This window comes from Armigeres subalbatus, chromosome 2 (genome assembly GCF_024139115.2).
Source record: "Armigeres subalbatus isolate Guangzhou_Male chromosome 2, GZ_Asu_2, whole genome shotgun sequence".
NCBI classification, from domain to species: Eukaryota; Metazoa; Arthropoda; class Insecta; order Diptera; family Culicidae; genus Armigeres; species Armigeres subalbatus.
The window spans coordinates 26582200-26595123 of record NC_085140.1 but is presented as its reverse complement, the minus strand read 5'-3'; positions in this window follow the sequence as shown (position 1 = coordinate 26595123).

The window sequence follows — 12924 nt, the reverse complement described above, 5'->3', positions numbered from 1 at the left end:
TATCAATCGTATTATAATATTTCAACCCTTTCCCGCGCACTGTATCTATAGTAGAGTATGTACTATCGAATTTGATGCCTTCCAACCTTCGTCGAAATATTCCATTATTACGGAAATTGCAAATTTATTTTCAAATGAGTCGCAACAGGAACAATGCACCAAACCAGCGGAGTTAAGATTTTCTTAATCATAAAGAAAAGCTTGCAAAATTGTGAGGCCTCAGGTACTCACTTGATACTTGATGGGCTACAGCTCTTCGATGAACCTACGCCGAATGAAGTATCCTTCTCCACTGGACTCGATCCTGGGCCAATTGCTTCCAGTCGGCCTGAACGTTGAGCGCCCTCAGGTCCTCTTCAACTGCAAAAAGCCATAGTGTACGCGGCCTTCTACGAACCAATTCCGGGTTCTCTACTAAATATTATCTTCGCTTGACGTTCTTCCGGCATACTGCCATGTTGTACAAGCTTAACAATATCCATCTCTTTATACACCTTGATCGTGTGGAGTCATTCATGTGACACTCGTGATTAATCCGACGCCGCCAGATACCGTTCTCTTGTTTACCGCCGAGTATTGTCCGCAGCACCTTACGCTCAAACACTCCGAAAGCTCTCCGATCAGCCTCCTTTAACATCTATGTTTCATTGCCGTATAAAGCCACCGGAAAAATCAGAGTAGGGGTACCTGGGCACCCTCCTCATTAATTGTCCCTTACCGCGTCATGCTGGGCTCTGGGGTGGTGGACCTCTTTTCCCGAGCAACTCGTGGGATCAAAATGGAAAACCAAGTCAATTCTTCTTCAATTAGTGGTAGTAGTGTAGGCGACAACCCCTTCGCAAGAGGTGGGTTTTTCAGGTCTCCGCCTAGGAGGCCAAAGGCAATAGTCGGCAGCTCAGTGCGCAGCGCCAGCGTGGGTCACTTAACCTTCTCCTTCTTATGGGCGGCCCATGGCTTGTGAGGGCGAAGAACCGCAAACGCGATGGGATTTCGGCCTTCGAGGTGGCGACGGAACAGCTGAACGCTATCATCGACTTTGCGTCATCGAAGCATAATATCAGCAAGGACTTCAAGGGGAGCTTGCTGAAACTTCGAAAGTCGATTGTTGGACGCCAAGCTGGAGAAGGCGGTCGGGACGGCCAAGTGCAAATCCGTAAATTCCGTGGAGTCGAAGTCTACCTAGACTGAGGCTCAAGGATTCGCGGACTCGGGCAAGGTCGAATCGACCGAGGGCGTGCCAGTGAAGACTGTTGTGCCAAAGTCTACCCAGATTGAGGCTCAGACCTGTGCGCCGGTCATATAATCGGCGGCGGCGGCGTAGTGGTCACTTTTGCCCCGGCGGCGGCGGCGTCACGGCTTTTATCGGCGGCGGCGGCGGCGGCGTGAACCGGCGTGAATGAAAAAATCATTGGCTAAAATTTTTTTGGATTTTTGAATTCACGTGGATTTGATTCACACGGTAGGAATCGCCCGTATAAAAGTCGACTTCAGTGGATTAAATTTGTAATATTCTATGTTTGTCAATCATCAGACAGCACATTCCATAGTAAATTACCAGCGAAACTAATAAGTACCTGATCTCAAAATGTTATTTAAATTAAAACTATTTTATTTTTCTCTGATTTTGATGAATCAAAATTTAAAAACGAATCCTGCTTCACTTTTCGTAACCCTTGAGCAGTATTGAAAATGAGACTTCGGTGGCTACGGTTCTAACTACACTGGGGTCTCTTTTTACTCGTTTTTTTTACGCGACTTTTTTTACGCGGATTTTGGTATTTACGCGTTTTTTTTACGCGGTTTTTGGGATTTACGCGATTTTTCGAAAAAGTCTTGAAATCACGTGAAAATTGTAAAAAGTTGATTTTTTATCGATTTTTGCAAAAGTCGTTTTTCCGCGGATTTCGGATTTTACGAGGTTTTCATAAAAATATTCTTTCAAGGGAAAATACTTAGAATATTTAATGGAGGTACGATGCTGGGTCATTAGAGCGAAGGCCGTCAGTCCCGAAGGTCATTTGGCCACAGCCGTTAGGCCGAATAAGAAGTGAGAAGGGAGAAGTGAGAAGTGAGAAATGAGAAAAAAAGGTGTAATATGTGAGAAGTGAGTAACAACTCCCTTCTTGTGAGAAGTAAGATGTAAGAAGCGAGAAGTGTGAAGTGTGAAGTGAGAAGGGAGAAGGGAGAAGTGAGAATTGAGGAAGTGAGAAGTTAGAAGTAATAAGTGAGAAGCGAGAAGTGAATAGTGAGACGTGAGATGTGACAGGTGACAAATAAGAATTGAGAAGTGATATGTGAGAAATGAGAAGTGAGAAATAATTTGTGAGATGTGAGAAGTGATAAGTGAGAAATGAGAAATAATTTGTGAGAAATGAGAATCAAGGAGGGAGAAGTTAGAAGAGTGAAGTGAGAAAGCGAGAAGTGAGAAATAAGAAGGAAGAAATGAGTAGTGACAAGTGAGAGAAGAGAAGTGAATAGTGAGAAGTGAGTAATGAGATAAATATGTGAGATGTGAGAAGGGAAAACTGAGAAGCGGTAAGTAAAAAGAGGAGAGTGAGAAGTGACAAGTGAGAAGTGACAAATGAGAAATTAGATACGATAAGTGAGATTTAGGATAGAAAAAGTGAGAAGCGAGAAGAGAGAATTAGGAAGTACGTAGTGAAAAATGAGAAGTGCGAAGAAAGTAGTGTAAAGTGAGAAGTGAGGAGTAAGAAGTGAATAGTGAGAAGTAAGAAACGAGTGGTGTGACGCGAGAAGCAAAAAATGAGAAGCGAGAAGGAATAAGTAAAAACTGCATGAGAAGTGAGATGTGCGAAGTGAGAAGTGAGAAATAGGAAGGGAGAAATGATAAGTAAGAAAACGGTAGCGAGTAGTGAAATGTGAGATTTGGAAAGTGTGAAGTAATGATATGCGAGTAGTGAGAAGTAAAAGGTGAGCAGTGGAAAATTATTTTTTAAAAGTGAGAAGTATATAGTGAGAAGTGAGATGTGGGAAATCAGAAGTGAGAAAGGAGAAGTGAGAAGTAATATGTAAGATGTAAGAAGTGAGAAACAAGAAGGGAGAAGTGGGAAGGCAGAAATGAGAAATTAGAAGTGAGAAGTAAGAAGTGGGGAGCGAGAAGTGAGAAGTGAAAAGTGAGACGCGGGAAGTCAGAAGTGAGAGGCGAGAAGTGAATAGTGTGAAGTGAGAAATGAGATGAATATGTGATATTTGAAAAATAAGATAGGCCATTGTCACCCCCGATGGCGGTATTTGATTTCAGTTGAGCCATGCGCGACGTGACTGTCGCACTCTATGAGCAACTGTCTTCGCAATGTCGCTGCATGCAGTGTTTCACACACTATTCCAATTTGAAACGGAGCGATTTTGTAACGCTTAGAGCACCAATACCACCTAACAAAAAAACTACTACTACTAAAAGTACTATTCTTTCAGTTACATATACAATTGGGCAATGTTTAAGCGGCTGCATATCTAGTATATTTAGAGAATTTGCAGTTTGTTCACCTGCTATGACTCTTGGATCCTGGAAGGACATTCACGATGGAATCCACTTATTACAACCACAATGAACAGTTTACTCCCCACCTTGTGTTCTTGTATGCACAAATCTCAATAGATAAACATAAATAAAATGAGTGAGGGTGCGGCACGATAACCAACCAAATTGAATATTTTTCTCAAAAGTTGGTAAAATATGACAAAAAAGTTCTTGGTGGGATTTCCTGAAGGGATTGACGTTTCTTTAGAAATTCTTTTGTAAAACCCTATGGAAACTGCGGGAACTCATATAGGCATTTTTCCAAAAACCATTAAGATGCTCTTTGGGAAATTCTTCTAGTAAAACCACAGGTAAAACCATACAATATTCTTTTAGGATTTCATTAGGAAATTTATTAAGGAATGAAATAGTTTCCGAAAGAATTCCTAAAACAATTTCCGGAAAAAAATGCTTAAAATATCTTTGAAAGGGTTCAGAAAGGACTCTCCGAGGAAATAACAAAAAGAGTTTATTGAGACATTTCTTTCAAAATTTTTGAAGGATTTTTTGAAAGAACTTAGTGTAAAAATACTTCGTCCGAACTTGACCAACTTCACTATTGATTCCACAACTGACTTCCCACAAATCACACCAAGGAAATACATAACCAAACTGGCTTGTTTGCTTGCATGCTAAATGTAGACTCGTTTATTCGTCTTAATGAACAAAGATTTGGGCACACAGGCCTTGCTTATTATGTGTATAGGTATTTTATAATTTTTCCCGGTAGCACCGACTTCAAAAATAGTTTAGGGAACCGAAGGAATTCCCGCAGAAAAATTAAAAAGAATCTTTTCAGTAAATTTCGAAAAAAAATCCGTAGAAATTCCTAAGCAAACTACCAAAGACTAAACATATTTTCAAAGGAATCTATAAATGAATTGCTGAAGGATTTTATGAAGCAATTCCTAAAGCAATTTCCTACGAAATTTCCAAAACAACGGACCTTAACGAATTTCCTAAGGTTTTTTTTAAACAAAGGAATACGTGGAGGAAATTCTGACGTAATTCCTGAGGTAAATTTTAAGGAATATCCAAAAGAATTTCCGAAGAACTTTCTGGAATTCGTTTTTGTAGAACTTTTTGAAACAATTTCCTAAGGAATACCTTAACGAATCTTCAAAGGAATCTCTGGAGGAAATTGCGAATAAATTACTGGGAAAAAATCCAAAGAAACCTAGGAATTACATCAGAAATACCAATAGGCATTTTCTTTAAAATCCTATCAGGAATTTCTTCGTAATTTTCTTTGAGAATTCATTGGGGAATTCTATCATAAAATCCTTCAAAAATACCTTTGTGGATTCCTCTGGAAATTCCTTAAAGAATTCTTTAGGGAGGTATTTAACCTTCAAAAACTCTTTTAGAAGTTCCTTTAGAATTATTTTCGAAAATGCATTCAGGAAATTCCTGCACTAAACCCAAATTTCTTCAAAATCGCCTCCAAAAATGTATTTGGGAATCAAAAAAATACCGCCCGGAATTCCATCGGATATTCTTCCAGGGACTTCTTTAAAAGATTATTCGAAAAACCTCCGAGATTTCCTTTGAAGATTTCTCCAGTTTTTTTTTTCGAGAGATCTTCCAGGAAATTTATTGAAAATGAAGTTGTTTGCGATGTAGTTACTTATTGAATGTTCGAAATAAAAAAATTCACAAATAAAAGCAACCACTAAAACTCTTTCGGAAAGATGGAGGCATTTTTAAAGAAATTCCTGCAAGAAGTTCCGGAAGAATTTCCGGAGAATGTTTTGAAGTAATTGCTATTTTGCGAGTCACCTACAAATTTAGGTACCCGACTGAATGAGGCCATGACTTAACGCATTCTAAAGATCAGTTTTACATTTTTTTGTATTATTATGCTAGATAAAGCCTCATTCAAACTCTCAAACTTATCAACCAACCTATTAATTAACCAATGTATTACACTACACCGACTTACAGACACCATCGCTTGAGGTAGATTTGAAATTGAATTTTGACGAGATCCACCTTAACAACATTTATGAACTGTCATAAGACTAGTTTAGTACTATTCCAATTAACTCCACCACGCTGTATTTCTACACAGATAAGTATTTCGACTTTAATTATTAGGTTGTTTTCAGTGTCTCGTGCTTAAGTTAATTGATTTTTTTTATTGCGATTAGTCATCGGCGTGGCAAAATTATGATTGGCGGCGCGCCGACCCAAAATCGTCGGCGGCGGCGGCGCGAGTAAAACCACCGGCGGCGGCGGCGTGGCGCGGCGGCGCACAGGTCTAGGCTCAAGGCTAGGCTTGTGACTGCTCCAACGGAGCAGACACAAAAACGGGGGAGACAGTCTCCAGGGGATGAGCTCCCTGGGGGCTGCTCCAAAACGCGGAGGGTGACTACCCCGAACAAGCGTAGTGGGGCTGGGAAGCTGAACCCCGGTCAGGTACATCCATAACCGGAGGAGGAAGGACCTGGAAATGTCCGTCCACCCAGGAAAGACGATGGTAAGGGGTTACGGCAGGCTGAGAGCTCTCAGCCGCCCCAGACCAGGGAAATAGAGGGGGATGACGGCTCCTGGACCCTGGTCAAGAACCAGAGGAAACCGAAGACGTCAAGGGCCGAAAAGAAGGCCCAGGCGAATGCGGGTAGCAAGAAGTCTAGGGTAGGCGCCAATCGCTCCAAGGGCGATGCCCTAGTCATCAAGACGGCCGAGGCTAAGTACTCGGACGTCTTGAAGGCGATGAGGAGTGACGTCAAGCTCGGTGAACTCGGCGCCGACGTACGTCGAATAAGACGTACCCGAACGGGCAAGATGATCCTCGAGCTAAAAACCATACGATTATGAAGTTTTGTACTCGGGTTTCCTGTTACTTGATTGCACCATACCGGAAAAAAATGTGAGTTGTCAAAACGTTGAACGATGCTAAATTAAACATGAGGACACACTCAACTTATCTGCAACCTAATTTAAACAAACACATAAATTTTGAAAGACACATTGAAGTTACATGGTAACAAATATGCAACTTGATGATTTTGTTTCGTGTTTGCAACATAAAGTGCAGTATTCTTTGGTTGTTTGTTTCCAAATGTCAAACACGTACTGCATGGCAATGTTAATGAAACATTGATCACAACTCGAACGTTTTTGACATCTTGATGCAACTTTTTTGTGCTTTAATGTTTATCCAATGCCTTTAATGAAACTGAATAGAAACATGGTGCTTTTTGGAAGATGTTGCGTGTGCTACTTGGGCGGAGGTGAATCTAAGGGTTAAAGACCTGGACGAGATCACCGAAGTCTGCGGCACTGCGGCGACAGTGTGAAGTGGAGACGCTCACCCGCGGATTGGAGGAACATAAGGCACAATGCTGCACGAACCCTCCCAATTGTGTGATTTGTTCCAGCAAAGCTGCGAACAGCAAGCACCCCATAGGGGGTTCGTAGTGCCCGACGTTAAAGCGTGCTGCAAAATCACAGTGCAGGTAACGCAGCTAAACCTGAACCACTGTGATGCAGCCCAGCAACTGCTGTGGCAGATAGTTGCTGAATGGGGGACGGATATCGCCATCATAACGGATCCTTACCGGGTACCCTCCAGGAACGCTAATTGGGTCACCAATGGCTCTAAAATGGCGGCGATATGGACAACGGGGAAATACCCAGTCCAAGAGTTGGTGTCTTCGACACACGAGGGCTTCGTCATTGCCAAAGTCAACGGGGTCTTTTTCTGCAGCTGCTATACGCCTCCTCGATGGTCGATCGAGCAGTTCAGTCGTATGCTGGATTGTTTGACGACTAACTTGATGGGGCGTAGGCCGGTGGTGATAGCGGGGGACTTCAACGCTTGAACCGTGGAATGGGGAAGCCGTTCCACGAATCAACGGAGACAGATCCTGCTGGAATCACTGGCCATGTTGGATGTGGACTTGGCCAATGTGGGTACCAAAAGTACCTACAGCTGGAACGGGGCCGAGTCGATTATCAACGTTACGTTCTGGAGCCCTGGCCAAACGAGTAGTTCGAACTGGAGGGTAGATGATGACTACACTCACAGCGACCATCTGGTGGTTCGCTACAGTATCGACTATACGACCAGCATTCAGCGGGCGGAAGAAGGGGCGAGGCCTAGCCCTCGTATGTGGAAGACATCGTACTTCGACGACGAGGTGTTTGAGGAAGCGCTCCGCCGCGAGCACAATACTCTCGGTCTGCGCGGCGAGCAGCTGGTAACAGTACTCTCGCGTGCATGCGATGCCACCATGCCTAGGAAAGTCCACCCTAGGAATGGGAGGCCACCGGCTTACTGGTGGACTCAAGCAATTGCGAACCTGCGCCGCGCCTGCCTACGGGCACGGAGGCGGATGCAACAAGCACGCACAGAAGAGGAGCGTGTTGAACGACGGGTTGCGTTCGTGGCTGCTAGAGCCGCTCTGAAGACTGAGATTAGATCAAGCAAAAAAAGCCTGCTTCGAGGGCCTGTGTCAAAGTGCCAACGTGAATTCATGGGGTGACGGCTATAGGGTCGTAATGGCCAAGACACGTGGGGCGATGGCCCCTACAGAGCGGTCTCCAGAGATGCTGGAGAGGATCATCGCGGGGCTCTTCCCACGTCATGACCCAAGTCCCTGGCCTCACTTTGTGGAGCTGCCAGGGGCCAGGGTGGCCGACGAGGGAAGAGTAACTGTGGCGGAACTTGCGGGGATTGCACAGTCCCTTAGTGTAGGTAAGGCGCCAGGACCGGATGGTATTCCGAACCTGGCCATCAAAGCGGCCATTGCTGAGGCTCCCGAGATGTTCAGATCTGTCATGCAGAGATGCCTGGACGAGGGAGTCTTCCCTGAAGCATGGAAAAGGCAGAGCTTGGTCCTATTGCCAAAGGCGGGAAAACCACCGGGGGATCCGTCGGCATATAGACCAATATGTCTGCTTGATACGGCGGGGAAGGTGCTCGAGAAGATCATCCTCAACAGGTTGTTGATACGCACGGAGGGTGCGGATGATCTATCGAGTAACCAGTTTGGCTACCGAAAGTGTAAGTCGACCGTAGACGCTATCTTGTCGGTTACCAAATCCGCGGAGATAGCTATCCAGCGTAAGAGGAGGGGAGTTCGCTATTGTGCAGTAGTGACTCTCGACGTGAACAATGCTTTCAATAGTGCCAGTTGGGCAGCTATTGCAGATGCGCTCCTGCGTCTTGAAATTCCCGAGTACCTGTACAAGATTCTCGGAAGCTACTTCCAGAATAGAGTACTGGTATACGACACGGAGGCGGGTCGGAAGTGCGTTGACATAACCTCAGGGGTTCCGCAAGGTTCCATACTGGGTCCAGTGTCATGTACGACGGTGTCTTGAGGTTGAAGTTCCCGGTGGGCGTGGTAATCGTCGGCTTCGCTGACGATATTACGCTGGAGGTCTACGGCGAATCGATCGAAGAGGTGGAGTTGACTGCAGCCCACTCGATCGCAATTGTGGAGGAGTGGATGAGTTCCAGGAAGTTAGAACTGGCTCACCCCAAGACTGAGGTGGTTGTTGTTAACAACCGAAAGTCGGAGCAACAAGCGGTGATAAGGGCAGGCAACTGCACGGTCACCTCTGAACGCTCCATCAAACTCTTGGGGGTAATGATCGACGATAAGCTCACCTTTGGTAGCCACGTCAATTACGCCTGCAAGTGTGCCTCCACAGCTATAGTGGCGTTGTCCCGGATGATGTGAAATAGCTCTGCAGTTTATGCCAGCAAGCGTAAGCTTCTGGCTAGCGTCGCTCTGTCCATACTGAGGTATGGGGGGCCTGCGTATTAACTGCTACAGAACGAAGTTAGAAAGTACATATAGGCTCATGTGCCTAAGAGTTGCGAGCGCGTACCGTACCGTGTCGCACGATGCACTTTGCGTCATCACCGGTATGATGCCTATTAGGGTGACTCAAATTAGTACGGGAAAAACTTTTTTCAATTTTTTTATTGGGCCGCCCTCTTATTCGATTCTATTTGATGCCTTGATGCTCTGAACAAAATTTCAGCCAAATCGGTCAACGTTTGGGCGGTGCTAAGCTCGCTGGAAGTTTATATGCAAAAATGTATGCAGAAACATCCAAAAGCAGTGAATTGCAATTAATTGCATATTATTCGGCAACTCGGCCGTACGAAAACCATTTTTTTGTTAAATATCTTGGCTGTGCATATGCACAGCATATGTTTCGAAATGGACAAATTGATATGAAATTTGCGAAAAGAATCCACGTGTCTTGGAGGACTCGAACCCTCAACCTCCTACTCTCTAGATAGGCGTGATAACCCCTACACAACAAGACCACTTAAAGGTCACGTTTGCGGAAAAGCCATCAGAATCCGAGTACCAACCTCCACCGCGGTTAGCTCTCTTTTTGCAAATTGAATATCTTTCGGATGCTTGATTTGCCCAATCTCCACATTTGCTTTACTGTTGTATATCCACAGCCAAGCGAGTGCACATTGTTTATTAAACGAGAGGATCGCACTCCATGCCCCCAGCAACGGACTGGGCGGGACGGTATAGAATGCGAATTCAATCGCACTCTGCTGTGCCAAAGGCTTGCTTGGCTAAAGCATTTGATGAGTTTGATTGCCTTTACGTAAACGGTCGCGTGTACTCAGACGACTAATGACGGTGAAAGACCGACACTTGATTACAATTAATTGCATATTATTCGGCAACTCGGCCGTACGAGCTAACCGCGGTGGAGGTTGGTACTCGGATTCTGATGGCTTTTCCGCAAACGTGACCTTTAAGTGGTCTTGTTGTGTAGGGGTTATCACGCCTATCTAGAGAGTAGGAGGTTGAGGGTTCGAGTCCCTCCAAGACACGTGGATTCTTTTTCGCAAATTTCATATCAATTTGTCCATTTCGAAACATATGCTGTGCATATGCACAGCCAAGATATTTAACAAAAAAATGGTTTTCGTACGGCCGAGTTGCCGAATAATATGCAATTAATTGTAATCAAGTGTCGGTCTTTCACCGTCATTAGTCGTCTGAGTACACGCGACCGTTTACGTAAAGGCAATCAAACTCATCAAATGCTTTAGCCAAGCAAGCCTTTGGCACAGCAGAGTGCGATTGAATTCGCATTCTATACCGTCCCGCCCAGTCCGTTGCTGGGGGCATGGAGTGCGATCCTCTCGTTTAATAAACAATGTGCACTCGCTTGGCTGTGGATATACAACAGTAAAGCAAATGTGGAGATTGGGCAAATCAAGCATCCGAAAGATATTCAATTTGCAAAAAGAGAGCTAACCGCGGTGGAGGTTGGTACTCGGATTCTGATGGCTTTTCCGCAAACGTGACCTTTAAGTGGTCTTGTTGTGTAGGGGTTATCACGCCTATCTAGAGAGTAGGAGGTTGAGGTTCTGAGTCCCTCCAAGACACGTGGATTCTTTTTCGCAAATTTCATATCAATTTGTCCATTTCGAAACATATGCTGTGCATATGCACAGCCAAGATATTTAACAAAAAAAGTGAATTGCAGTTGGATGGCACAACTTACAGTGAAGAACTATGATACTCATTCATATCTTGAAGAATTTAATACAGAATGTTATGCAGAAAACCGCGAGAAGGGCGGTTCCTAAAAGCCAGACTGAGGGTTGTTCGGTTGCATCTTGCGTACATGAAAGACCAGCCCCCAAATGTATGCATCGATGGAATGTCGCCAACCAGCATCAAGATGCTTCTTGCATCTGAAGGACTACTATCGTCTCCTGAACACCTTTATCGCATATTCGCCGAAGTACATCGGGAATATGGAGTTGGGCCAGTTGAAGCCGCAGCAGACCTGCAGTCTTATCGCCAATACCTTTCGAGTGCACGGACCAGGGCTGACAATAGTCATTCTCGTCGCATGAAGAAAGCGAAAAAAAATTAGTCTTCGTCATAACATTGCACGACGCAACACCTATTCGTTTTCTTCGCGCCGCATGCGTACCACGACGATAGTCGCGCACCCAAAAGTTATGACGATTTTCGTCGTCACTTCTTCACACAATTGATTGCACGTCATTATAGACGGACTGGTTAAAAACATAATAACGTCTCAAATAAACAAATAGTAGGAACTTTGGTAACATAAATGTATCGATAACATCCATAACGCTGTCAAACGTTGCTTCAAATTAATTATTACAAAGGATTAGTAAAAATCTTCGCATGGCAGCTGCCGCTTGAAGAATAACGGTATGAAGACTTCGTTCTTCGATTTCGTCATGACGATTTGGTTACACGACGAAAGCTAACGTCGTGCGCGTCATTGACGATGTGTAGAGTAGTAATGAAGGCACTGCAACTCGTCGCTACTGTGGCATTTCGTGCTATGACGATGACGATTGTCAGCCCTGGCACGGACACATCGCTTGCAACAGCTAAGAGAGAGCTCAACCAGGTTCCACACTCCTTCCCCCAGAAATTTTCGCAAGTAAGGACGCCTTCTTCGCCTGAAGTAAGTAGCACTATTTCTTTCACCGACGGGCAGCCAAAAACTTCTTCAGAATTTAAACAGAATGTGACTGAAGTTTCGATTCGAAGTCAAAATTTCAATCGCATGAAAAGTCCAGCTAAAATGAAGGAAATTTATAAAAACATTTTGAGCACGTCTTTTTCGGCCATTTTGGCTACCGAAACTAGCTGGGACGAAAGCGTAAAAAGTGAAGAAGTTTTTGGAAGCGGCTTTAATGTATTTCGAAACGACAGAAATTTTTATGAGTCCAATAGAAAATCAGGTGGGGGAGTTCTTGTAGCTATTTCGACTACCTTTAATTCAGAAAGATTCCTACATCTAAATTTAAAGAATTTGAGCATGTTTGAGTGAAATCATACATCGCAGGTGAAACAGACGTGTTTGCCTCTCATCTATGGTGACTTTAACCAACGCAATGCCGATTTCATTCTGGACTCTGAAAATGAAAGTATTCTACTCCCAGTCTTTGGGGACAATGAAACATTGCAATTTATTTTCGATTCAACCTCTAAATTTGGGCTTAATCAAATTAACCATATAAAAAACAGACAGCAATGCTATTTGGACGGATGCTATTTGGATTTATATACGTTTTATTAACTAACGTATATGAAGATTTCTGTGTGACTGAATCATTAAATCCATTGTGAAAAACAGCAATCGAATATTCTTTAATAAATAATTCTTTAATCATTCACGCCCACCAAAGACCCAACGACTATGGGTACGAGGAAGTCTTCGAATACCATTCAGCAGACTATGAAAGAATTAAACAAAAATTAAATAGTATTAATTGGCAGTCAATTATAAGGAATGAGGGAAACATCAATACTGCTGCATACACTTTTAACGAAATTTTGCAGCAAATAATTAAACAAGAAATTCCACTTAAGAAAAAACGACGACAAAGAAAT